At 45.4% G+C, this 26,643-nt stretch overlaps 1 protein-coding gene across 1 annotated transcript in view; it reads right to left on the bottom strand.

The window, feature by feature from the left end:
• LOC136843678 (bleomycin hydrolase) overlaps positions 1–26,345 on the bottom strand; it is a 162,040-nt gene extending 135,695 nt beyond the window's left edge. The window contains exon 1 of the mRNA XM_067112240.1: positions 25,905–26,345. The gene's annotated coding sequence lies outside the window, so the exon portion shown is untranslated. The remainder of the gene's footprint in view (positions 1–25,904) is intronic.
• Positions 26,346–26,643: the final 298 nt, after the last annotated feature.

Here is a 26,643-nt window from a genome sequence, read left to right as displayed (position 1 = left end):
AAGTCTACGAGAAGACTTATCAAGTCCGGGAACCATTCCCTTGCTGGCCAAAACGGAGCAACCAGCGCCATACGCACGTCCTTGTGGGACAACATTTTTGTTAGAACTGCTCAACATCTTGAACGGAGGAAAGGCGTAAAGGTCCAGACCTGACCAGTCCATCAGCATTGCATCCACGAAGACTGCCCCTCGTCCGCACTGGAGAGCAATAAAGAGGCAGTTGAGTTGTCTTCTTGGTGGCAAACAGATCTATGAGAGGACGACCCCATAGATTCCACAGTTGGAGGCAAACTTCATGATTTAAGATCCACTCTGTTGAGAGTACTTGAAAGCTCCTGCTTAGCCGTCTGCCCTCACATTGAGCTTTCCTGGAATGAACCTTGTCATCAACGCCGCTTGGTCTGCTTACCATAACAGATCTCTCGCTACCAGGTATAGCGAGAACGAGGGGTCCCTCCTTGCTTTTTTTATGTATGCAAGAGCTGTTGTATTGTCTGATTGGACAATCACTGCCTGGTTCCTTACCACCTTCGAAAATTCTAAAAGGGCTAAATGAATGGCCTTTTAATTCCTTCAGATTGATGTGCCACCGAAGTTGTTCTCCCTTCCATCGCCTGCTGTTTCCAACTTGCTAACGTGGCTCCCCATCCTAGATCTGAAGCGCCTGCACACAAGATGAGGTTGGGGTTCTTTGGGAACAGTGAAATTCCTTCCTGAAGTTTCTCTGGAGAGTTCCACCAACTGAGGTCTGCCTTTATCTCCTCTGAGATTTGAAAACAAACGAGTCCGGCTCTTCTTCCTGTCCCAGACTTCTCTTAAAAAGAACTGAAGGGGCCTTAGATGTAGTCTCCCAAACTCACAAACGGTTCTATGGAAGACAACTTCCCAGAAGGCTCATCCACTGTTGGCCGAGCACTGGGTCTTCTTCAGAAAATCTCGACTTTCAACAGGCACGACTCTACCCTCTCCACCGACAGAGAAGCCTGAAAACTACTGAGTTCATCTGAACTCCCAAATAGACTAATTCTTGAGATGGCACCAGATGACTTCTGCCAATTTACCAGAAGTCCCAGTTCTTCGGTTAGATGAAGAGTCTTTTCCAAATCCTTCACACACCTTCCTTCTGCCTTGGCGCAGGAGCCAATCGTCTAAATAAAAACTGTTCTGATCCCCAACAGATGTAGCCACTTCGCCACTGATGACAAAACTCTGGTGAAAACCTGGGGGCCGTCGAGAGGCCAAGCACATTGCTCTGAACTGAAACACTTCAGCCCTTGAACACAAAGCGAAAGGAACTTCCTCGAAGCAGGATGGATCGGGATGTGGAAATACGCATCCTGGAGGTCGATGGATACCATCCAATCTCCTGGAAGAAGGGATGACAGCATTGATTGAGTGGTTTCCATCACAAACTTTGTCTTCTTGACAAACAGGTTCAAAGCGCTCACATCTAGAACTGGCCTCCAGCCTCCTGACGCCTTTGGTACTACAAAGAGACGATTGTAAAATCTTTCTCTAGCAAAGCTGACACTTCTTTCTCTAGAGCACAACATTTCTCTGAGTCTAGAGAATAAGCCATTAAGACCACTGGTTCCCTGGACAAAGGAGGGTCCTTCAAGAATGGAATTGAATAGCCTTCCTTTAAAACCGAGACTGTCCAAGGTTCTGCTCCTTTTCTTCTCAGACTGTCCAGAAAGCTGACAGTCTGGCTCCTACTGGTGAGTGAAGGGAGGCGCTCTCACTTCTTGTTGGAGGGTTTGATCGCTTTAGGTACAAAACGACCTCTCCCTCTCGATCTGGGAAACGATTTAGCTGGGGCTCTTCCACAAAGGGCCGACCTTGAGATTTCTCCGCCGACGCTTGTCGGGCGAGCAACTGTTGAAGGCAACGGTTTAGGCTTCTTGGTGGACTGTGCCAGCAAGTCTTGAGTTGCCCTCTGTTGAAGAGTCGGCGATCTCAGATACTATTTCCTCGGGAAAAGATGTTTCCTGTCTAAAGGAGTGAACAACAAAGCTGACTTCTGGGACCGAGAGACACCTTTAGTGGTGAAAGAACACCATAGTTCACGTTTCTTGAGAATACCTAACGTAATCACGGAAGAGAGTTCCATAGCCGCATCTCTAATGCTCCTGTCGATGCAAGCTAACACATCGGACAGGGAAGCGAACTGATCGTCCTGAAGGGCGCAAGCTTTTAGTTTCCTTCCAAGAGCTCCAACCGACCAATCGAGGAAACTTATAACTTCCAAAATCTTAAAAGCATTCTTGCAGAGGTGATCAAATTCCGATGTAGAAAAGAATACTTTGGCTGAATTAAGAGCCGACCTCCTGGCCGAATCTACCAAACTAGAGAAATCTCCTTGGGAGGAGGCAGCTACTCCCAACGAAAAGATTCTCCAGTCTCGTACCAACCACCACGACGAGACGACAATTTCGAAGGGGAAAACAAAACACAGTCTTCCCTTGTTCCCTCTTCTCTGCAAGCCACTCCTCCATTTTCTTCAATCCTTTCTTGGCCGAAATAGAAAGAACTAATTTGGTAGCCAGGGAAGTGTCTGTCCTATTATCACGAGCGTATTGAGATTCCGGAGAAGCTGGGGATACTGGTGAAAAGGAATCCGAAAATTCTCCAGAAAATACTGAAGCAGTTGCTTATAGCTCGATAAAGGCTTCTCTTTCTCTGGTTGTACCTCCGCCTCCGATTCGAAGCAACATCACCACCAGAAATCGGAGAAAGAGCCAAGGATCTAGATGGAGGAAGATTCGTCTTCCGAGGAGAATGCAGCACAGGATCGCTTGTAGGAAGCCGCACATTCGATGAAGGAGCATCCTTAGAAATCGAAGCAACTTGCAGTTCGCTCACGGAAGGATCACTTTTTCCACAAAGCCGAGAATACTATCAAGCTTCCTATTCATTTCCGCCAAAACAAATCTTGAGGCAAGGAGGAAGAAGGAGAATGCGGAACTGAACGAGGCACGGAGACCGCAGGTGTTGGAGCTTGACGAGTCACCAGGAGAAATAATTTTTGGCGCATGGCGCCAGGAGGATCGTAGGGTGGCGATGGCGGATGAGCCAGGCAAAACGAAGGATGGCGCATGGCGGCGTGGCGCTAGATGCAGCAATCACGCCAGAAGCAGCAACAACAGGCGAAGACGACACCACTCTCTTCTTACGCAAGCGTCTCCGCGCTTTTCAGCACATGCCTCGTCTCCCGAATCGACGGAATGCGAAAAACATTCGGGCTCCTCCCAAAAACTACACGAAGGAGGTTGATCTTGAAGCGCCACTCTTTTCTTGGGAACTGCCAAAGGAGATGCCAACCTAGACCTCTTGAATGGTCTCGAGACATCTTTACGGCGCCAACCTCTCTTAGGCGAATCCTCACTCGACATACTCGAAGACATACACCTCCTTGATGTGCCTTTTCTATGGCTAACATCTGCATCCTGGGAAGCGGCAACAGGACTGCTTGAGGGGCCAACTGCTCAGGGCAGGTCCCACTCACCTCCTTTGGGCTTTCGACTTGCCTCCTCCCTGGTGCTGGGGAGTTTGACAGAGGTCCAGGCCTAGGAGAATGAGTGGGCCAACAGCCAGCTCCTCCACTGCACTATCACAAGACACTGCACTTCTTACTACCAAAGACTTACTCATCCGCTCCATGGCAGCAAGCATCACACTAAAACGCGCATCCATCTGGGCGTCTTAAGACTGGCCACGGTATCGGGTTCGGGAATAATGGGGTCTGGGATAGAGATTTGTTAGAAGGAATATCAGGGTTAATAACCGAAAAGATACATCCTGACTATCACAGGAGGATAAAGAGGAAGTCCTAGCTGAAGCTTTTCTAGCTCTCTCTTTGAAGCCTTCAGATAAGCATTTAAAATCTTCCATTCTTCCCCTGACAAATCCTTACATTCTTCACAGGTTAACGATACCAACAAACCTGTCCTCTACACCCTAACACACAGAATGAGGGTCAATGGTAATTTTCCTAATCTAGTTTTGCAGCCCTTGCTACAAAACCTATACACCGAGAGACCAGTGTCCGACATAATGCTAAATAAGGAAGCGGGGATGAAAAAGCTAAGTACAAGCAATGTCTGCCAAAGATTCAAATCAAACAATTGTACATCACCAACAATGTCCAACGAAAGAATCAGCGATAATTCTCTGCTAAGCTGCACCGGCTTACCGGTACCACACGGCAGAAACATATGAAGAGTTTGGGTTATGGTTCCTCTCACTCACCTGTAGAGGGCGGTGGGAAGGGGTATCACGTGACCATTCATTAGCGCTGCCGCGATTTTCAATTTTCTGCCGTGACGTCAGAGACTACAGCTATATATATAATTACCAGGTAAGTTATATGTACAAAAAACCACTTTAGGAAGTCTAGATGAATCCCCAGGTAGGTCACTCATCATAAATGAGGAAACCAGCGAAGAAGTAGCTGCTGGAGCGAAGAAATCTGGGAAATTATCCAGTAAATAATTCAGCAAGGCAGCATATGCTGATGGGTTGGAGTCTTGTCCTAAATCTTCCTCTTCTGAAGAGACCGGGGACAGTGAGGGATCTTCGGGCGCTACTGTGGAAGAAGTCAACTTCTTAAGAATACCTAAATTACTGTCTAACTGCTTCTGCAGCTGTGCCAAGGAAGGGTCCAAACTGGGAGTTGACAATGCAGAAGTCGAATGAGGAGGTGAAGAAAACGGGTTCTTCGATGAAGAAGTCAGCAGTACAGGGCAGGCGCCAAACAATCCGGGCGCTCAACCGTGGGAGAGTGAGTTGGCGCTGAAGGGTTCTCGGGCGCCAAGCAGTGTGTGTGTGTGTGCGCTACTGGATGCTTATTCTCCTCTGGGCATTCAGCTACTAGTGAATGCTCAGTCGCTACTGGGCTCATGGCTGCCAATGAGCGCTTGGCTGCCAATGAGCGCTCTTCGGTCTCTAATGGGTGCTCGAAAGAGGAACGTGAACAATCACGAGAAGGTTCACGATTGGCCGAAGAACTAGCACGTTTTCTGGATACTGACGATGGTCTGGGAGCTACTGGCTGAGAAAAATGTTCAGGACTGTCCCATTTGCTGTATGATGGCTGCGGACTACCAGACTGTTCCCTGAAACTCTTGCCACACAACTGAGGGGACTGGTCCCTGAGAGGCGCGCACCTTTTCAACGGACAAGATTTGTCCAAGAATCTCCACTGGTGCCCATGAGAAGGGCTAGAATCCCCAAACTGGACGTGAGATGAAGCACACTAGGCAGGCCTTTCCAGTGGCTGCCTTTTGTGGACACCAGGGATGCCACAGGTGCAACTGAGGGGGCGACTACCCATGGGCAGACCCCACTGACCTCCCTTGTGCCTCCAGTATGCCTCCTCCCAAGGCTGGGGGAGTATGGCAGTGACCTTTACCTAGGAGTGCTGGTGGGACGGGTAGCCACCCCCTCCACAAACACATCACTTGAACACTTTGCACTGAATTTATCCACAAGGACACGCATCAAATCACCCAACTGTGCCACTGTATTAGCAAGAATATCAAACTTCTTACCAAATTTTGATTCAAAACTGGCGTAGCAATCTGGGTCGAGAGCGAGGGAACCAGGAGTGGAGATCAGTGGTACAGGGGGAGGGCTGGAAATAGGAGGAATCACTTTAGCAGAAGGGAGAGAAGGAATATTAACCTCATTAGGTTCCTGAGTCACGTCTTGAGTTGCTAATTTAACCTCAGCTCTAGCAGCTGCTTTTCTCTTATGATCCCTTTCTAACTTGGATAGGTGAGAAGCTGAAGTCTTCCATTATCCTTCGTCCCATTCACAGCATTCCTCACAAATCAAGTCAATTGAACAAATTTGTCCTCATACATAAAGTGTGTGAATCATAACATGCCTTGGTCACGAGAATATTGCAGCCTCTGCTGCAATACCTAATACTAAATGCACTAGAATCTGACATAGTTACTAGCTAACAGAGTCAAAATAAGTAAATCTCCTAAGAGAACAATAGTCAAAATCAGGAAAAAAAATATACTGTCAGTTAAGCAATATAAATCCGAAGGTTAACGAGCCAAAAATACATCACCAAAATTGGGCTGCTCTCTTAACACTGTGTTGCTATTAAGCCGGCAGAAACAAAAGTGAAGCTCTTGGCTAAGTTGTTCCTCTCTCTCACCCCAAAGTGGGCAGGGTTAGTCACCAACATAAAACAAGAGACTATTGCTACAGCAAATTTCAAAACTGAAGCTGCCATCGAGTTAGAAACTCTTAGCTAAGTAATTACTGGGTAAGTTACTTATATAAAATGCAAGTTTTCTTTGGGAGTGAAAAGAAAGAGATACACATGGTTACTCAAACTGAGTTCCTAGTCATGAATAAAGAAAATAACTAGTGAATGAACATCTGCCTCTTAAAAATAAGTATATTATATGAATGAATCCTGAAACAAAGGATGGACAAGTTCCCAATTCTAGAAGTGAATGATATAAAAGCCCAGTCACACCACTTAACCCTTTATTTTGAGACCTCAACACACTATTTCAGGGAGTATGAAGCCTGATGTGTACAATGCAGGTGAAATGGTAGAAGAGTTGGAACAATCTGTTATATTAACTTCGTTGGCTGCCTTTCTGCCTGTGTTGCATGTGTGTGTCCCCATTCTTCCAATTTCCCTACCCCTGAAAACTGGTTTAGGCAGGGTGGCCCCTAAACATCCCCCCGCCTCGCACCGGGACCTCAACTCCCTCATGGGAAAATGATAATCCCCCTCCCCCTTCATCCTCCCCTTCCCTTCTTCCCCCTTCCCCTCCTCCTTTCCCATCCCTCTTCCTTCCTCTTCCCTCTTCCCTTTTTCCTTATCCATGTTTTATGATGAAATAAAATTTGTTGAGATTGAGTACTATTAATAAAATATTTATGGATTTGTAAGGACTTCATTTTTTTTATAAAAGTAATGTACAGGTTTTTCAAATCAAAATATAACTTGCTTGACCTTTAGAATTTATGAAGTGCTTAATTAACCTCATTTGGTAAATATGAACCACCTGCATTCCGTTTAGGAGCTGAAGACAGCCTCACAGGACCCTGGAGTCTTAAAGAATTTAAGAAGACGTTATAATACAATGGACATTTCTCCAGGAATGCTTCAGATGCTGAAGACTGCTTCATGGATCCTGGAGTTGTGAAGACGCTTTCAAAAATAATCTATTATAGTATTAATTTCCTAGGCTGCCTTTGTGTGTGTGTGTGTGTGGGTGTCCCTCCCCTTCCCCTTTCCCTTTCCCCTTCCCCTCCCCTCCCCTCCCCTTCTTCCTCTTTCCCTACCCCCTCCTCCTTTCCCATTCCTTTTCTCTCCCCCTTCCCTTATCTATGTTTTATGAAGAAAATGTGTTGATACTGAGTACTATTAACCTAATGTTTATAGATTTGCAAGGGTAACATTTTTTTTTATAAAAGTAATGTACAGGTTTTTCAAATTAAAATATAACTTACCTGACCTTTAGAATTTATGAAATGTTTAATTAACCTCATGTAGCAACTATGAACCACCTGCATACTAGAATCACAGTAAGTAATCCTCCTGTTATACAACTGTACTTTTAAGATTAAAGAAGACTTTACAATCCAACTGGCATTCCTCCAGGAGGTGGAAGAAATGATTCCAAAGACAAATTCTGGATTTCCTCCCTGGAGGGAAGTGGATCCGACAAGAATCCGTTTAGGAGCTGAAGACGACTTCACCGGATCCTGAAGTCTTCAAGAATTTATGAAGATGTCATAATCCAATGGGCATTTCTCCAGGTATGCTTCAGGAGCTAAAGACTGCTTCAAAGGATCCCGTAGTTGTGAAGATGTCTTTCAAGAATAATATTTTAATAACTGTCCAGAAATATGAAGTTTTCATAATAAAACTAATATTGTAATGCTTACCTGAACACCCGAATTCGCCCTTAATCCCACTAGCCCAAACAACTCTCAATTACTAATCCACTATTGGGAATTTTAACAGCCAGCGTTACCAACGCTGCAGGTAAAATCTTGTCACTTGAGCTACCATAACAAACGGTTGGCTACGTTGACACAGGTATGCGCCGACACTCCCACTTTCGTCAATTGCTTTTCTCAAGGTCAAAATTGATGTGGGGAAAGGAGGGTGGGAATCATTCAAGTGTTCAGGTAAGTATTACAATATTAGTTTTATTATGAAAACTTCATATTGCAATACACTCCCTGAAAACCTGAATTCGCCCGATTAACATTTAGAGGAGGAGGGATCAATTCTATTGCATGCCTTTTGACAACCGCAGAGATGGTAGCTCACCAATCTGCTCTGCATAAAATATCCGTTTAGTCATACACTCACCATATCAATCAATGCTTTCAGTGAAGAGACATGTTGGAGAGTACTTTGATCGACAGTCAGGTCAGTCTCTTGGTCCGTCGACCTCCCATGTGGCTCTTCAGAACCTCTCATGTATGGAGGAGAATGAGGCAGAGTGCAGAACCGCTGGCCCTCCGGGAGAACTATCTAAGTTTGCGGCCCAGCCGCTTTTTACAACCACAGAGATGGCAGCTTACCAATCTGCTCTACATAGGATATCTATTTAGTTGTACACTCACCTTATCAATCGATGCTTTTGGTGACGGGACATGCTGGAGAGTATTTTGATCACCCGTCAAGTCCGTACTGTCTTGGTCTGTCGACCTCCCATGTGGTTCTTCAGAACCTCTCATGTACGGAGGGGTATGGTGAACCTCCCATGTGGCTATTCATAGCCTCTCATGTATGGAGGGAAATGAAGCAGTGCGCCTTGCCATTGATCCTCCGGATAAGGCCCGACGATCGACGGGCAAAGAAGTGTCTCAGCGCCGACGAAATAGCCTAGCCTACTGGACTCTTGTAGGGAAAATATCAAAGACTAAGATACTTAAAACGTACTAAACCTAAGTTCATGTGATTATACTATCACTGTTGCCTAAGAATTCTAAAGACTGAAAGGAATAATTCCTTTATCTGGTTAACCTAAGAATCTCCTCACTAAGTGAATACCACCCAGGATAAATGAACGCACTCTAGATAATAGCCTTCACCACTACACATGGACTAAGAGAATAACTCTCCGAACCTCCGCACTAAGCGAATACCATCTCAGCTAAATGAACGCACCCTAGATAGTAGAATTCGCCGCTACATGCTATGAGGCAAATCAAGCATCTCTTAAGTAGAGAAAGTAAACACTGAGATGGACTTCCAAGTAGCTGCCTCCAGAATAGACGGCACTGAATAATTCCTTAGAAAGGAAGATGAAGTGGACATACTCTGAATACTGTGAGGTTGGGGAAATACAGAGCTGAAGACGACGAAAAACAACCCTGAGAAGCCTGGGAAATCACCTCCCTCCAAAAGTAACTAATCACATTCTTTGACAGCAGATGGGAAGGATTCTGCCGAGAGACAAGAAGTGTATGCAGAAGCAGACGGAGTTTTCAAACCTTTGATAAATAGGCTTTAATGCTTAATAAAGATATCTCCGCTGGATCTCCGGTAATGAACACTTGCAGATAAAGAACTTTAAACGAACGAGCAGAGTTTTAACCTCCGACTCTGTCTTTGACACAAATTCCAGAAGACAGACAAATACGTACCATTTCTCACATAGGAACACAACCTAGAAACTGCCTGAAGCTCCCCCAACCCTTAGTTTAGCTGAAGCTCAAGCTGTAGGAATAAGCAACTTCTTAGTCAGTGCCTTAATGTTGTAACTTCAATGGGTTCAAAGGCAGGGTAAAGCAAGAAAAATATTGAAGTACTTCCAACAGGTCCCACGGAGGGGCCTGCGTCAGCAAGACAGGACGTTCAATCTTAAAAGAACATAATCATCGATTATCTTACTGCTAGAGATTTCAAGAAGGTGGAAACTAATTGTACCGCTAATCGTTGAGCGGTAGTCAGCAATAATTGAATACGAAAGACCCTTGACTTTCTGAAGGAATAAAAGAGATGGAATGACCTTCCTTACGACACTAACTTCTATACCTTGTCCAGCTGAACCTGGTAAGGCTTACGGGTTGATTTTCTCAAGCTAAATGAAAACTATCTAGACACAGCTTTACGGAGTCTGGGCTGTCTAGCGGCTCTCTTTACAGTCGCCCGACAACTAGGTACAGCACGCGAGGGTTTGGATAATAATGATGAGAATGCGGTCGTCTGAGAAGTTTTGCATGGGTAGGGACATCGGAACTTCCGTAGGGAGCTCTAGGAGTTCCGGAAGCCAAGCATGTTATGGTGAGAAGGGAGCTATTAGAGTCATAGACGTCTTGGCACTCTCCCGCAATTTCCTTATTACTTGATGAATGAGACCAGATGGAGGAAAGGCATACACCTGCATGTGATTCCAATTTGTAACATCAGATCAGTGCCTATCAACAAGGGGACCACCACTGGTGAGAAATAAACCGGAAGATGATGGTTTAATCACGTCGCGAATAAGTCCACAGTTGCTGGCCACTTCCGGAGAACCTGACATATTACTTCCAGAGCCAAAGTCTACTCTCCCCACCAATACCTGACGGGAGCGACTTAGCGAATCGGCCAGTACATTGAGACTCCCCGATATAAATTGGGAAGAAGAGACACTTTTCGTTCTTCGCACCCTCTCAGGACTCTCTGTGCTATAGTACTGAGTTCTGTTGAGCCTGTTCCCAACACCCCCACCCCCCAGTTCTTCAGATACGACTCGGCAGTTACACTGTTGCTAAACATAGCCACTACTCTGTTGCGTATGAGGACTGAAACAACTTAGGGCTTCCTTTACAGCCTTGATTTCCCGAAGATTTATTGACTCCTCTCCTTCCTGAACCCCCCCCAGAGGCCCGAGGCCTGGGTTTCCTCCAAGGTTGTTCCCCAACCTTGATCTGAGGCATCTGTGTACAGATGAACGTTGGGAAGAGGGGAGTTGATAGGCCATCCCGGTGTCAGATGCACTTTTCTTCTGACCACCACAGATGATCCAACAGGCAAGAATCGCTCCCGACTTTAACTGCGTTCTCTTTGCGAAAGTCCCAGCAATTCTGAGACATACCCGAAGAGAGCGCATCTGGAGATGAGACCCTGGAATTAAAAGAGAAAGAGAGAGGGACATTCTCCCTAAGAGGCTTCTCCAAGCTGGTACCGGCCGTTCCCTGCTGGACAGGAACCCTTCTACCTGCTGAAGAACCAACTGGACCCTCTCCAGGGTTGTGAAAACCCTCATAGGAAGAGAGAGAATCCTCCTACCTGAATAGGCTAAAAATTCCATGATAATTCCCTCGCTCTTACTAGCTCCTCTTGAGAGGATACAAGGATCAGCCAATCGTCTAGATACCTCAACACTCTGTACCCTCGACGATGCATAATTGCCAACACCAGAGACATGAGTTAGAAGCAACCATGTTCATCATACTGGCTACGTCATCATCCTTGAACAAGAATTAGCTAAGGCTAATGGTGTTCTAAGCAATCCTGCTTATGAACGTCCGGATACTGAGGGGGAAGATGACCAAGATAGAAATTTCAATTTTCCTGCTCCAAACGTCGTAGAGAAAGGCAAAGCATCTGCCTGGTGAGCCAGACCCCTCAAGATAAATTTATTAGGCTGCCAACAGCCACGGATCTGAAGGGACATAGCCGTCACTCTTTAGAACCCCATTACAGTAAACCTGACAGCATCCAGAGAGAGTGCGCAAGAGCCTCAGTCTGATTGCGCAAAACATCCTCCAAGCACCTGCTTCCCTAAGAGAAGTCACTACGAGCCGAGACAACGCCAGGGACTTAGACAGGATTGCCTCAACCGATTCGTTGAATGGCAACCTGACACCTGCCGAAGGGTTACCTCAAACTGTGTAAATCATCCTACGCGGAGAGAGAAGAGAAGAGTCCTGTCTATTAGAAGCCACTACCAATGCTCAACGAACATCCGCCTCCTCCAAAGCCTGTCTAACCCGATCGAACCAAACCAGCCAACACGAGAAAGAGGCAGGAGCTGGCTTAGTGTCATAAAAAGCCTAAAAAGAAGATTGAATTGACTAAATCGGGAGGTCCGGAGCTCTTGCTTGAGGGTATGAAGAAGTAACATGCTCAAGCATGTGTCCGTAATCGTTACTGCTTGCAAGAGGACATTCTGAGTCCGCCAGAATCTCCTGCACCACCAGATAAGAATCCCATTCAGCAATGTCCGAATGGTCTAAGACCGACAAAGGAGGAGGCACTGAACGAAGCCCGGACAATGGTGAAGAGACCGCAAGCAGACCACCCTAACCAGAATGCTGCGCACCCACACCTAATCGGGTACCAGGAAGCCGAATCCGCATAGTTGAACCCGCCGGGACAAAGAGAAGGCCGAACTGAGAAAAACCGGGAGCCGATTCCCCATTATTACCAAGGGGAAGACGAGTGAGAGTAGCCAAACCCACACTGCTAAACCCTGGGGGAGGATGTGCAAATGAAACCACTTGCAGAGGGATGGAAGAAGATGAAGAAGAAGGAGGGAGAATGAAAGAGGTAGAAGCTACCCTCGGAGTTACCGCCACGGAAAATGCAGGCGATGAAAGCTGCGGACCGCTCGAAGAAGGTACCGCAAGCCTTGCCAAAACCGCAGAGCACAAACCCGAACTGGAAGCAACAGGCAAACCCTGTGAAATACCTGATACTACTGGCACAGCCGCTTGAAGCGGAAGCAAGGGGTTGCGCATACCCGAAGGGATGGAACATGAAATGCCTGCAGCCAAAATCTGCTGAAACTACATTTTCACCTGTCCGGAAGCTCTTCTTACCAGAGAAGACTCTACTGAGGAAGGAAAGGCGGGAGGCAGAGGAATAGCAGATGTATAAAAAAAAGTTACCTGAAAGGAGGAAAGCCAAAGTTGAAGAAGGAGGGAAAACAGAAGATGCGGAAGCCGCAGGAAAGACCTGAGCAGAAGAAGAGGCCGAAGAGGAGACTGAAAAGGGAGCAACAGAGAATGTGGGAGCAGGAGATGAAGAGACAGATAACCCAGAAGAAAACTTAGAACGAAAAGGACAGAAGGTACACCGAATCCGCCTACCCCCCAACTTCAATAATCCTGAAACATATCCGACATAAATTCTGGACACTACTATGTCACACTCTCTAATGTTAAAGAAATCATTCGCAAAACAACCTCTCAACATGGCTCTGTACCCATCGAAAGACCCATCACATCCGCCTTATATTCCGCCACATCCAATTGCAATCCCGCAAACTACTTTTAGCAGCTGAAAGGACACACCAGAATCAGCCTTACTAGATGGAGGAGTAGAAAACACAGGGAAGGGGGAAACTACAGTAGGAGATTCAGAAACAGTCGGAAGTGAGTTAGAAGCAAAAGCAGAAGGATTCTGCACCACCGTAACTGAAACATTGACTTGAGACTGAGCCAGACCGAAAAGAAGCGATGAAGGCGAAACTCTTGCCCGAGCACAAAAAACACTCGAACCCGAAACCAAAACCCATCCAAGAGAACGACTCTGCAGTCTTAATACCTTCTCCTCACTAACTAACCCAAACCGATCCTCCTTTATCACACCTAGATCTTGATCCTGACTAACATTATCAACATTAAATTTATCAATACTACAAGGGGGTGGGGGGGGGAATCCTTCACTGCCTGCTCCGCACAGAAGGGGCCGGCAGACCCTACCACTCGGAGGCTTGTGGTTCTGCCATTACCTTCAGCACCTGTTAGGCCTGGTTCTGAAACAGGCAGGGGAGCTGAAAAGGAAGAAGGATTAGACATCCTAACACTACTACTATCCCTATCTGAGAAATGTTGAAGAAGGCTAGCTATTAAATTTTCCATACTACTTGCAATCCTATCCTCTATCTGTTTGACTACCTCTGAACTCGATAAACACATCAACTGATTTGTAGAAGAAGCCTGTGACACTTGAGGCAACGAGAATCTGACCGACGTCTGCCACCCTTACTAGCCAAAGACTTGCGATGACGAATGTAATCCTCCATCTCTTGTGCCTTCCAATCTGTACATTCATCACAATGAGTCTGGACCTCACATTTAACCTTCCTACATACCTGACAGAATGTCTATCATGTCTCAGGTACTCATCCGTCTCTGGCAGGAAGAAGAAGCAATGAGCTCCAGCATCCACAGTCGTAGAGGCAGTCGAGGTCGACGTCGAAGCTGAAGGCACGGTAGTAGAAGGTGAAAGAGTCCATGATGACCAATCGAGACCGGGAACCAGCAAGTCAAATTTTAAAAGACGTTCCACATCGAAGATATCCAGAAAAACCAGGAGAAGAAACCAGTAAATACAATCCAGGTCTTCACCAGAGGACCAAAATACAAAGAGAAGTCAGGCAATAGGATTAAAACCTCACACTGCAGAAGGAAACAACCTTCCAGCAGCGTGAACAAAAAGCAATTGACAAAAGTGGGAGTGTCTGCGCACACCTGTGTCAGTGTTGCCAACCGTTTGTTATGGTAGCTCAAGTGACAGGATTTTACCTGCAGCGTTGGTAAAGCTGGCTGTTAAAATTCCCAATAGTGGATTGGTAATTGAGAGTTGTTCAGGCTAGTAGGATTAAAGGCGAATTCAGGTGTTCAGGGAGTGTATTACAATGTGACATTTTCATAATAAAATAGGGTTTGTTCATGAAACTTACCTGTCAGATATATATACAGCTGTATTTCTCCGAAACTGACAGAATTTCAAAACTCGCGGCACACGAGTGTGGCCAGGTGGTTAGTACCATTCCCGCCGCTGGGTGGCGGGAATCGGGAACCATTCCCATTTTCTATTCAGATTTTCTCTGTCGCCGGTACTGTTAACATCTGTTTACAGTACCTCCGCCTCTGGATTTCGTTAACTTGCATAGTTTTCCACTTGAGTATTCTCTTGACTTTTGGTTTTGACTTTTGGCTTGTGGATTGGCATACACTTTTGTGGACTGTTTATGATTTTGCTTTTGACTGCTCTTGAATGATGTCTGGTACTAGTTCTGCTAGCTTTTCCGAGTATGTTGTGTGAGTGAGTGCAAGGTGAGGCTACCGGTTGTTTCGGTAGACCCTCACTCAGTTTGCATGAGGTGTAGGGGCATGTATGTTTGATCAATGATCGCTGCAAAGAGTGTGAGCCTTTGTCTGATGCGAGCTGGAAATTGTATGATTCCTATGTTCGTAAGTTAGAGCGTGACAGGATCAGGAGGTCTTTCTCCAGGAGTGTGTGTAAGAGTCAGGGTTCTATTTCTTCACCTGATAACCCCAATGTAGACATTGTTGTTCCTGTCCCTGTGGTTTTGCCTTCGGGCCCTGAGGTTGTGTCTGCGGGGGTTTGGCCCTGACGGAGATCATGAACACCATCCGTGCTCTAGAAAACAAAGTGTCTTCGCTTCAAAGTGCTGTGCAGTGTAGTGTTCCCCTAGTGTCGTGGAGGGGGCGTCAGATCGTCCCCATAATAGCTTCTAGGCCTGGACCTCTGTCAGACTCCCAGGACTCAGGAGAAGGCATGATGTCGAAAGCCGTAAGAGGGTTACGGGGGCTTCCCACGATCTGACGTCCCTTCGCAGGTCCTGTTGTCACTTCCCAGGCTGCCAAGTCGTTTGCTCGTATCCTTGGACTGACTGTTTCGCCCTCCGAGGCGCCCTCCCCTCGTAAGCGGTGGAATTCTCGTAAGGACTCGCCCGCTGAAGAGGAGCTTTAGAGAAGACGCTTCACGCCAGTTTTCTCCGTCTTTGCGGGATTTTGAAGCTTTCCCGCCACAGAAGAGGACCAGAGCGCCCCAGTCGCTCTAAGGAGAGAGCTGTTCTTGCTCCTGTAAGGAAGAAGAAGGCGACCCCTCGCCCTCTTTCTTCCCGTAGGTTCTCCTCTCCTCCTGGATATGAGACCTCTCCTTCCAAGAGTATCTTACGAGATATGCAGCGCCAGTTGGCCTCTTCTTGCCGAAGGAATCAGAACCGTGTCGCCGCAAGACTTGAGGCTTCCCATTAAGAAGTCTAGGAAGTCCCCTCCCTGCTCCTTTTCTTCGACACCGTCCCTGCTTCTTCGCCCTGTCGCCCTAACAGCTCGCGAGTTCCCTTCGTGATTCTCGCCATCATCGACGCCGCAAGCAGCTATCCAGGACTCTTCATTAGCTGCTCGTCAGGGCGCTTCTCTCGCCAAGCCCGTGCAGGACGTTCGGCAGGACGCCAGCATGACGCTAGGTTGGGCTCCGATCGGATGCTCTTCAGGACGCCGCCAGGACGCCGCCAGACGCCTCTTTGTCGCCGTCCGGGACGCTCCAGAGCATTCTGATCCTGCAGGGAAAAGTAGATCCCTTCCATATCGGACCTCAAGGCCTTCGTCACGAAAGCTTTTGTGATTCTCGTGGTTCGCCCATTCATGAAGGAGAAGTCTCTGGCGATTCTGAGCCTGCGGGATTTGATCAACCTTCTGCTTCCTCTTCTTCCAACTACCAGGTGTTAACCGGTCTTCTTAAGGACTTATTCGGTGATAAGTTTAAACCCTCTGCTCCTCTCTCTCCTCCTTCGCAGCTTGCCTCTTCCAAAGCGAGGAGAACGCCGGGGTTTGTGAAGATGACTTCTTCACTGGCTACGAGAAGGCCTTCAAGAAGGTTAACGCCTGGATGGGAGGAACGGAAGACTGAGGCAAGACTTCTTTTGCCCTTCCTCCTTCTAAGCTGGTGTAAGGCGGGCATGTGGTATGAGACAGGTGAGGACGTCGGTTCTCAAGTTCCTTCTTCGTCCTCAAGGAGATTTTACCAGCCTTGTCGACGCTTCCAGGAGGTCCCACTGTCGACTGCTTGGTTTCATGGACGATGTCCGAGACCACCATCATCCGAAGGACTATTCTGATCTATGGAAGTTTTCAACTTCTAGACTGGTGCTTGGGTGCTTTGGACCTCAAGATTAGAAGCCCTGACTCGATCAGCCTGGGGAGCTATCCAGTGTTTTGAATTGCATGGATAAGGCCGTCAGGGATGGCTCAGAGGAACTGGCTTCCCATTTTTGTACAGGTCTTTTGAAGAAAAGGGCCTTGTACTGCAATTTCACCTCCAAGTCAGTTTCACACAAAGGGCTGAATTATTGTTTGCCCCTTTGTCGAGCCATCTTTCCCAGCCTTTAATCAAGGACCTCGTTCTAGTCTTAAGGAGAAGGCCACGCAAGATCTTCTGGCCCATTCGTCTAGACGTCCTTCAGTCCCTTCTACGTCGTCGTCAGTTCTGTCCTCCAAGAAGAAACAACAGCCCTTTCGTGGAGGAGCTTCTTCCTCGAAATCGACTCCGCGAGGGAGAGGTTTTTCCAGAGGAGCAGCCCCATCTAAATCCAGGGGCAGAAAGTGATCTTCAACACCTCCAGACACCTGTGGGAGCCAGGCTACTTTCTTACGGAGCCTGAGAGCGAAAGGGGCGGACTCTGGTCCGTCGAAGTTCTAGAGAAAGGCTACAAGATCCCCTTTCTCGATTCGCCACCCCTTTGTATTGCGTCACCCAAGGATCTGTCGCCTCCTACCATTGGGAAAAACAACAGATCCTTTTTAGATCTTTTGGAGCAGATGCTCGTAAAAGAGCTGTGGAGCCAGTTCAGGAGCTAGCCTCTCCGGGTTCTACAACCGACTGTTCTTAGTCCCGAAACAGTCGGGAGGTTGAGACCTGTACTGGACGAAGCAGACTGAACCGCTTCATTGTCAAAGAGAAGTTCAAGATGGAAACGTCCCAGTCTGTTCTCGGAGCTCTAAGACCAGGAGATTGGATGGTCTCTCTGGACTTACAAGATGCATACTTCCATGTTCCCATACATCCTCAGTCAAGACAGTACCTGAGGTTTGTACTGGGGGGAAGAGTCTTCCAATTCCGAGCTCTTTGCTTTGGTCTCAGCACAGCTCCCATGATATTCACAGTGATCATGAGAAATGTGTGAGGTGGCTTCACTTGGCGGGATCCGTTCCGCTTTACCTAGACGACGACATTGGCTCATTCGAGCTTCTTCCCAAGCTCAGTGTCTGGGAGGACCTAAATTGACATTGGAGTTGACGGTCCCTGGGACTTCTAGTCAACAAAGAGAAGTCCCATCTGATCCCGACTCAGTCCATCGCTCTATCTGGGGATTCAGATGGATTCAGTGGCTTTCAAGCGTATCCATCCCAAGAACGTCAACAACATTGCTTGGAAAAAGTTTCATCCTCTCCTGGGGAAGGAAACATGCTCAGGTGAGGGAATGGATGAGTTTGCTGGGGACCATTTCTGCTGGAGAAGTTTGTTTCCCTGGGAAGACTTCATCTCAGGCCGCTCCAGTTTTTTCCTTATGGAGAACTGGATGAACAAGGAGGACCTGGAAGAGACCATGAAGATCTCTGCGCCTGTCAAGACTCACCTGAGGTGGTGGCTCGACCCCTTGTTGTTACTGGCAGGAGGCGTTTCTCTACGCCTTCAGAGCCCCTGACCTAGTGTTGTTTTCCACGCGCCCAGGAGGGATGGGGAGCAACACTAGAGGGGAAGAAGTGTCAGGCACCTGGAGAGGGGGAACAGGTGTCCTGGCACATCAATCTCAAAGAATTAGAGCTATCCATCTAGCCCTTCAATTCTTCGAGGATCAAGTGTCAGGCCGGGTTGTTCAGGTGAATTCGACAACACCACAGCCTTAGCTTACCTCAAGAAGCAGGGGTACTCGTTCCTGTTCCCCTGTTCAACCTGGCAAAGGAGATCCTGCTTTGGACTCATGCTCGGGGGATCACAATTCTCACGAGGTTCATCGCGGGCGTGGAGAATATCCATGCGGACGCTCTCAGTCGGCAGCATCAACTTCTGCCGACGGAATGGGACCCTTCACGAGGAGGTGTGTCTGGATCTGTGGAAGATTATGGGGACGCCCTAGTGGACCTCTCTTTGGCGACGCCCAGAACAAAGAGGCTTCCTCCTTACTGCTCTCCTGTCTTAGATCCAGGAGCCTTAGCAGTAGATGCCCTCCTCTGGGATTGGAAGGGCCTAGATCTTACGCTTTCCTCCCCTTCAAGATCCTGGGAGAAGTGATCAGAAAATTCTCAGCGCCGGAAGGAACAAGGATGACTTTAATAGCCCCCTTTGGCCAGCAGCGGATTGGTTCACAGAGGTCATGACCTTCCTTGTGGGACTTCCCAAGGACACTCCTCTGAGAGTAGATCTTCTCAGGCAGCCCCATTTCCAAAAGATTCCAAAAAAAAAAAAAAAAAAAAAAAACTCCCCGCCTGAGTCTAACTGCATTCAGACTATCTCGGAAGGGCAAGAGCGAGGGGGTTTTGAGAGCAGTGGCAAAGGCTATCGCTAGTGCCAGAAGACCTCTTCTAATTCAGTCTATCAATCCCGAAGGGGCCAATTTTAGGAGATGGTGCAAGAGCAGCGGGATTTCCTCGACCACGACCTCTGTGCCTCAAATAGCAGACTTCCTACTGCATCTCAGGGAGAAAGAAAACTGGCAGTCTCTACTATTAAAGGCTATAGTATGCTGTCGGCAGTCTTCCGACACAGGCCTAGACTTAGCCGACGACAAGGATCTTCACGATCTCTTGAGATCCTTTTGAAACTGTTAAGGTTCCTAGGCCCATGACTCCTCCTTGGAACCTAGATGTGGTCCTGAAATTTCTTATGTCAAGTCCTTTGAACCTATGTCTTCTGCTTCTCTCAAGAACGTGACTAGAAAGGCGGTTTTCCTAACTTCTCTGGCGACGGCGAAGAGGGTTAGTGAAGTTCAGGCTATTAGCACATTGGCTTTGGGGGGGTCCTAATGCCGCTTTGCTCCCTAAGTCCTTTATTTCTTGCCAAAAATGAAAATCCTTCAAACCCTGTGGCCCAAGACTTTGAAATCAAAGGTTTGACGGAGATTCTTGGACAAGAATCAGAGAGAGTCTTGTGCCCTGTCAGGGCTCTCAAATCTACTTAGCCAGGACGAAAGAAAGCCGAGGCCCGTCGGACAATCTGTGGTGTTCGGTTAGAAGACCTGACTTGCCAATGTCCAAGAATGCTCTGTCATTCTTTTTAAGAAGTACTATCAGAGGGCTCATTCTTCCTGCCAAGACGGCGACATGAGGCTTAAGGTCAAAGCTCACGAAGTGAGAGCCATCGCGACTTCGTGGCTTTCCAGAAGAACATGTCTCTTAATGATCTTCTGGGTACCACCTTCTGGCGGAGTAATTCAGTGTTCGCTTTGGACACTTTACGAGATGAAGTCAACTTTTGAAGACTGTTCTTCGCTGGGACCATACGTTCCGCAGACACAATGTTGGGAGAAGAGGGCAATACTCATCCTATCCTTTAGGGTTAGGTGGTATTTTTAATCTTGTTTTTGTATTCTTGGTTGTTGGGTGCCACCGATGTGGACGTCCCAATCTTTAGCCTATGTTAGGTTCAATGGCTTAGATAGGCTCGGTCAGGTGGTTGGTTGCTTGCTCCTTTTCCCTCTCAGTATGGTCATATGATCTAGTCCCATTGTGGTCACGCCCCGTGGACAGGTCATCTAGATCTCACCAGCTTTATAGGTCCTACCTTGCTGGAGAATCTAGTAAAGCAGAAGCAGGCTTGGGTGACAGTAACTGAAGTCAGCTATGCTAACAGGTAAGGAACCAAGGCCAATCGCCTACATTTATTTGTTTCCTAAATCCTATTCTGTCTCTACCCACCTCCAATGGTGGATTCAGTTGCATATATATCTGACAGGTAAGTTTCATGAACAAAATGATATCTTAATGGTAAAATAAAGTTTGTTCATACTTACCTGGCAGATATATATAATTATAGTGCCCACCCACCCCCTCAGGAGACAGTGGCACTAGAAAATCTGAATAGAAAATGGGAATGGTTCTGATTCCGCCACCCAGCGGGAATGAGTACTAACTACCTGGCCCACACTGCGTGTGCCGCGAGTTTTGAAATTTGTCGGATTTCGGAGAAATACAGCTGTATATATATCTGCCAGGTAAGTATGAACAAACTTTATTTTATCATTAAAATATCATTTTTACATATACTTGCTAAGTAGTTACATAGCTGTATTACAATGTGACATTTTCATAATAAAATAGGGTTTTACATATACTTGCTAATAGTTACATAGCTATTAGTTTCTACTTTAACGGAAGGACATCCAAATCCGATGAACCTTCGGGAGCATTGACCAAAACTGCACAAGAGCTAGTAGATGCTGGGAGATCGGGAGCCACTGGGCGCTCCAACCCCATTGGATGCTTATGAGCTACTGGGAGCTCTGATCCCATGGGTCAATCTGCTCCCTTTGCATGTCTGTCAGCCACTTGGTGCTTGGGAGCCAATGGGCACTTGCAAGCCAATGGGCGCTTGTGAGCCACTGGGAGCTCGGTATCCACCAGGAGCTCTGCATCATCCCAATAGCCACAAGAGGGCTCTTGGTCCCTATGGCGCTTACGAGGGATCAATGGGTTCTGATCCTCCAAAACATGCCTCTTCAAAGCCCTGGAGGAAACATGAAAATGCCAACCACTTCCTTAACGCTCATTTGAATCAGAACCGCTGGAAGACAAGGTGTGATCCACTGGGACACCTTTCCAGTGTGAAGCTACCGAAACATGGGAAATAGCAACAGGCTTGGTTGAGGGAGCAACTACTCGTGAGCAAACACCACTGACCCCCCTTGGACTTACGGTTTGCCTCCTCCCAGGTGCAGGGGAGTTTGGAAAGGAGCATTGGTGGGATGAGAAACCACCCCCTCCACTGACATAACACTTGCACCGACGCTTGCACCAGGTTCACCTCTTGCCTTGTCGAAAAGGACTCTTACTGATACTCCTATTTGAGTGACCGTATTCACTAATACGTCAAATTTCTTTTTGATCCAGGCTTCAAGACTGGCAATGGCACTAGGTTCAGAGGGATGGAAGCTAGGCAACAGAGTAGACAGAAGTGCAAAAGGAGTAGGAATAGGCAAGCAAGTAGTACAGGTGTCGAAAGGGCCAGTTTATGCTTGGAAGAAACTGAAGCTGTAGCCTCTGCTCTAGCGGCCGCCTTTCTATGTCTAGCCTTCTCTAGCTTATCTAAATGGACAGTCAAAATTCACCATGTAACTTCGTCCCAGTCTCTACATTCTTCACATGTCAAGTCAGGAGAACAAACTTGTCCTCGGTAATGAAAACATACTGAATGAGTGTCATATTTAGAAGAATCAACCTAGTATTGCAGCCTTTGCTACAATACTGATTACTAGACACACTCAAGTCTGACATAATAAGGCAAAAAATTCACAAGTCTAAGCTAAGCTCATCTAAGCTAAGAAAATATAGCGCAGGGGCTACCAAAGTACAGAATACTTCACTAAATCCTTCGATAATAATCAAAACCATCCAGTGAATACTCCTGAACATCAAAACAAAGCTGCAAAACAAAGCTGCTGAACAAACAATGTATGGTCACTGAGCAGCAGAAACAAACTGAGCTCTTTAGCTATGTTGTGCCTATAATTCCCCGGAAGTGGGTGGGGCACTTACCTTCACCAAAACAAAAGAGCACTACCGCAAATTTCAAATCTAAAGCTACTGTTAAAGTAGAAACTAATAGCTATGTAATTACTTGGTAAGTTACATATATAAAATTTCAACATTAAGTGATCCAGCGGTATATAATAAAGGATTTTTGGCTGAGCTTTGTTATTTTCGTTTCGAAATGGACTCAGTAGGTCATTCTAGAACAACAGCAGGAACCGCCAATGTCATCAGCATTGATTCAAAGCCCATCAACAGCTGCTCCTACACCTACACCAAGATATGGTCAGTTGTTTGTATATGACTGGAAGGTAAACGGGGCTGGTGCTGCCCTCAGACTTTTGCTGACTATTAGTAGTAGGGTTAATTTAGCTGTGGGTATGGGTATGGGTATGGGTATGGTACGGATATGGGTATGGTATGAATATGGGTAAGGGTATGGTACACATGGGTATGGGATGGGCATGGGCATGAGAATGTTATGGTATGGGTATGGATATGGGTATGGGTAAGGGTATAGGTGTGGGTATGGTAAGGATAAAGGTATGGATATAGGTATAGGTATGGTACAGATATGGGTATGGGTATGGTACAGATATGGGTATGGGTATGATACGGGTATGGGTATGGGTATTGTATGGCTATGGCTATGGGTATGGAACAGATGTGGTTATGGGTATGGGTATAAGTATGGGTATGGTACAGATATGAGTATGGGTATGGTATGGATAAGGGTATGGGTGTGGGTATACTACAGATACTACAGATATGGGTATGGTACGGATATGGGAACTAGCAAGTGTGAGCGATAGAGAGCATCTGCTAGTTATTAAATTGAAAATCTTTGATAGCTCTATCAAGTAAAGTGGCTGTTAGCTAGGGTCCCATCTGATACAATTTACACTTCTTTGCTCCATAGCAGAGAATTAAATGTTAAACATATCACTTTATCCCAGAGACCACTCTTAACCACAAAGCCTTGAATCCAAATGAAGAACAAATGAAGTTTTTACAACTGGACTCAAGGCTTTGGAGAAACAAACCTATCAAAAAAGAGAAAAGAAATTGTCAAAATAAGGTCACTGAAGCTACCACCAATACTTACTGCAGTACATGTATAAGGAAATACACATGAAGAAATCTACATTAGTGTAAGGAATGTGATTTGAATATGAATAGATCCTTTAACTTTAAACTGAATATGGGAAAAAAAAGCATCACAGCAACAAAATTACATCTGGGGATTGATGACATAAAAATGTAAACTTGTGTTATAGTGTGCATAATGGATATTTTAGTTACCAGTTAACAGCTGAATATGTTAAGAAGATAAAATACTAATAAGTTTCCATAAGGCTTATGAATGTAAAAAAAAAGCCACATAGTTGAATAAAAATTACTTAAATGGACAACAAAACATTATAAAGATTCACAATAGCCTCTACTAGGCTTTGCCTAGGCTTGAATGGTTGGGATATGATAAGATATGACATATATATATATATATATATATATATATATATATATATATATATATATATATATATATATATATATATATATATATATATACACAGTATACACACATATATGACATGGTAGATAAAAAGATGTTGAAAATATTGTGGATTGTACATAATATTAATGTATTATAAAAATCCACTTCATGAAGGATATACAAAATTTAGTAAGGTAATCTACAGCAGACTTTCAAGATATAAGAAATTAGTAATGTAATCTAAAGCAGACCTTCATAGTCGTAGGCAATCTTAAACATCAAATATTGCTGATTTCCACTAACTCTAACCTGGCACCTAACCATATCAATACGAGAAGAGTGGATTTAGGTTCTAACAATATCATTATATGAAATCAAGTCTTGTCCATATTAAGCCTGGTTTTTTACTTTTTTTTTAATGTGTTTGAATATTGGAGAAATATATCAAGGTACATCACTTCATTCTGTTACAACTGTTTATCCTTATCTAACCCCTATTAAGCCGCAGTCTCCTATTTTAATCTAGAGAGGGAAGCTTTGACCCAAACCCCTAAACTCCCTTAAAACTATCCAGGTCTAGATCTTTCTGAGAATGCCTTGTCAAACTCTGGAATAAGGGCACACTCAACAATATCTACAGCACTCCAAACTCCTGTCTTCTCAGTATAGGCTAAGCATGACAAGTTGCCTCACTAACAACTAAGAAAAGATAAGCCACATATGAAAACCCTTCTCAGGTTCCTTGTACAACCATTTAATAAATGGAAAAAACATCCATGGACATTAGGAAAATGCGCACTCTTAGACTGAGAAATCAATGACTGGTTAATAAAAATGAACCATGAGAACATTGTGCATATCCTCCAAGCAAGCATATGATAGTGCTGTCTCTTTCTATCAAACATTCCATTTACCTTGTTGGAAAGAAGTGTGACTTTTGCTTCACAATGGTCATGGATATTGTGCAATTAATGTTAGCCTATAGCTTACTCAAAGAAACAGTGGACCAGACAAGAGTTCCATGGCCATTTCAAGGTTCACTGACAACTGGTGCTTAGGTGCTCCAGGGGTAAATGCCCTCTCCTAATGGCATGTCACGACACCCTTGGACGGATTAAGTAAGATATGGTGCTGCAGGATGGACTGGGTTATAATCAATAGGGTGGTGTGCATTCAAGTTAAATGATACCAAGGGGAATGATAGGAGCTCTCAAGTTTCAGCTTATGTGAGAAAGAACGCCATTGTTACACATGGCCTGACTAGACTAAAACCTCTGTAGGCTACACATAAAGCAAGAAATATGAGATCTGCTGTGGGGTAAGCCAAACTCCAAAAGAAGCTAGCCTAATATTACTCAGCCTACTTGATGCAGAGTAGCTTACCCCAAGCTTAACAGGTTAGGCTTGGCTATTCAACACACAACCATAGGCACATATCCTTCTGATCCTTGTGATAGCTACATCTGATTAGCCTATGCCTATATTTGTTTATGAGGACATAAATTACATACGATAAGCACATTAGTCAGTGCTGCAAATGTAGGCCAGTTAGCCTGCAGGCTACAGTCTAAATGACAGAGAAGGTCCTAACCTACAGTAACCTAGTCAGAATGCGAACAACAGTATTTAACTGGATGCACCTTTATAATATTCTAATTTCATTATATGTTATCTGCACGTTACGCAATGAGAGGAGGCGGCCTTCTATGCAACCTAGCCTACTCGGCCTCTAGCCGAAGGTATGACAGGGTATGGTAGCCTGCTGCAGGCCAGCCTATGGAAACCCTACAGTTCAGTGCACTCTCAAGGGCTGGGTCATCGTAACCTATACTAACAATAAATATCTATTTTTTCGAGCTAAAATCTTTTATCGTAAAGTTAAAATTGTAACAAGAATACCAAAAACCATGAAAATACATACCACAGCTTGACACGACGACTCAGCAGCAGTACCTTACGTAGATAACAAAGAAGAAGAAGAAGAATATGCTGTGAATTGTAAATATTTCTAGGCACGTTATCCACCGTCACCTGAGAATTAATTGGTGTACAGTCATCTTATTTCTTCATGATGTCGCTGGCATTTTATCTAATCTCAGTCTTATTCTGACAAATATATGGTCGGGATTAACTACAGTTTCTTGTTTTTGGTATTTCACCCAAGTGGGAGTTTAGCATTTTACGCTGATGAAAAAATAAAAATCTCCTGCCAAAACTTGACAGGAGGTAAAAGAGAACTAATTCAATAACCTTTTTTGTCTGCAAGATTGAAATTTAAATGTGCATCTTGGTCTAATTTTTCTTGATGGTTTCATGCGCCAAGCCGCGTACAATTTTACTCTGTATCACAAAACAAAGACATAAAGAAACGGTACCAAGTTGCCAAGGGCGTCAAGGTTACTCGGGGGATGTTTGTGCCATTGCGTTTACGCAGATGTTTCATAACTTTAAGATAAATGTGAAGCGGTGAAATTTTCCGAAGATCTTATAGCACTTTCTTTTAAACTAATTAGCTAAGTTTGTATGGTTAACCCTTAGGGGTAGCAACAGTCAATTCTCCTCCTAAATTTCACGCCTACTTTGGATTTCACTTTGATATTTTATATATATATATATATATATATATATATATATATATATATATATATATATATATATAT

This window comes from Macrobrachium rosenbergii, chromosome 12, assembly GCF_040412425.1.
Source record: "Macrobrachium rosenbergii isolate ZJJX-2024 chromosome 12, ASM4041242v1, whole genome shotgun sequence".
In the NCBI taxonomy this organism is placed as follows: Eukaryota; Metazoa; Arthropoda; class Malacostraca; order Decapoda; family Palaemonidae; genus Macrobrachium; species Macrobrachium rosenbergii.
This window is presented reverse-complemented; position numbering and strand designations above follow the sequence as displayed.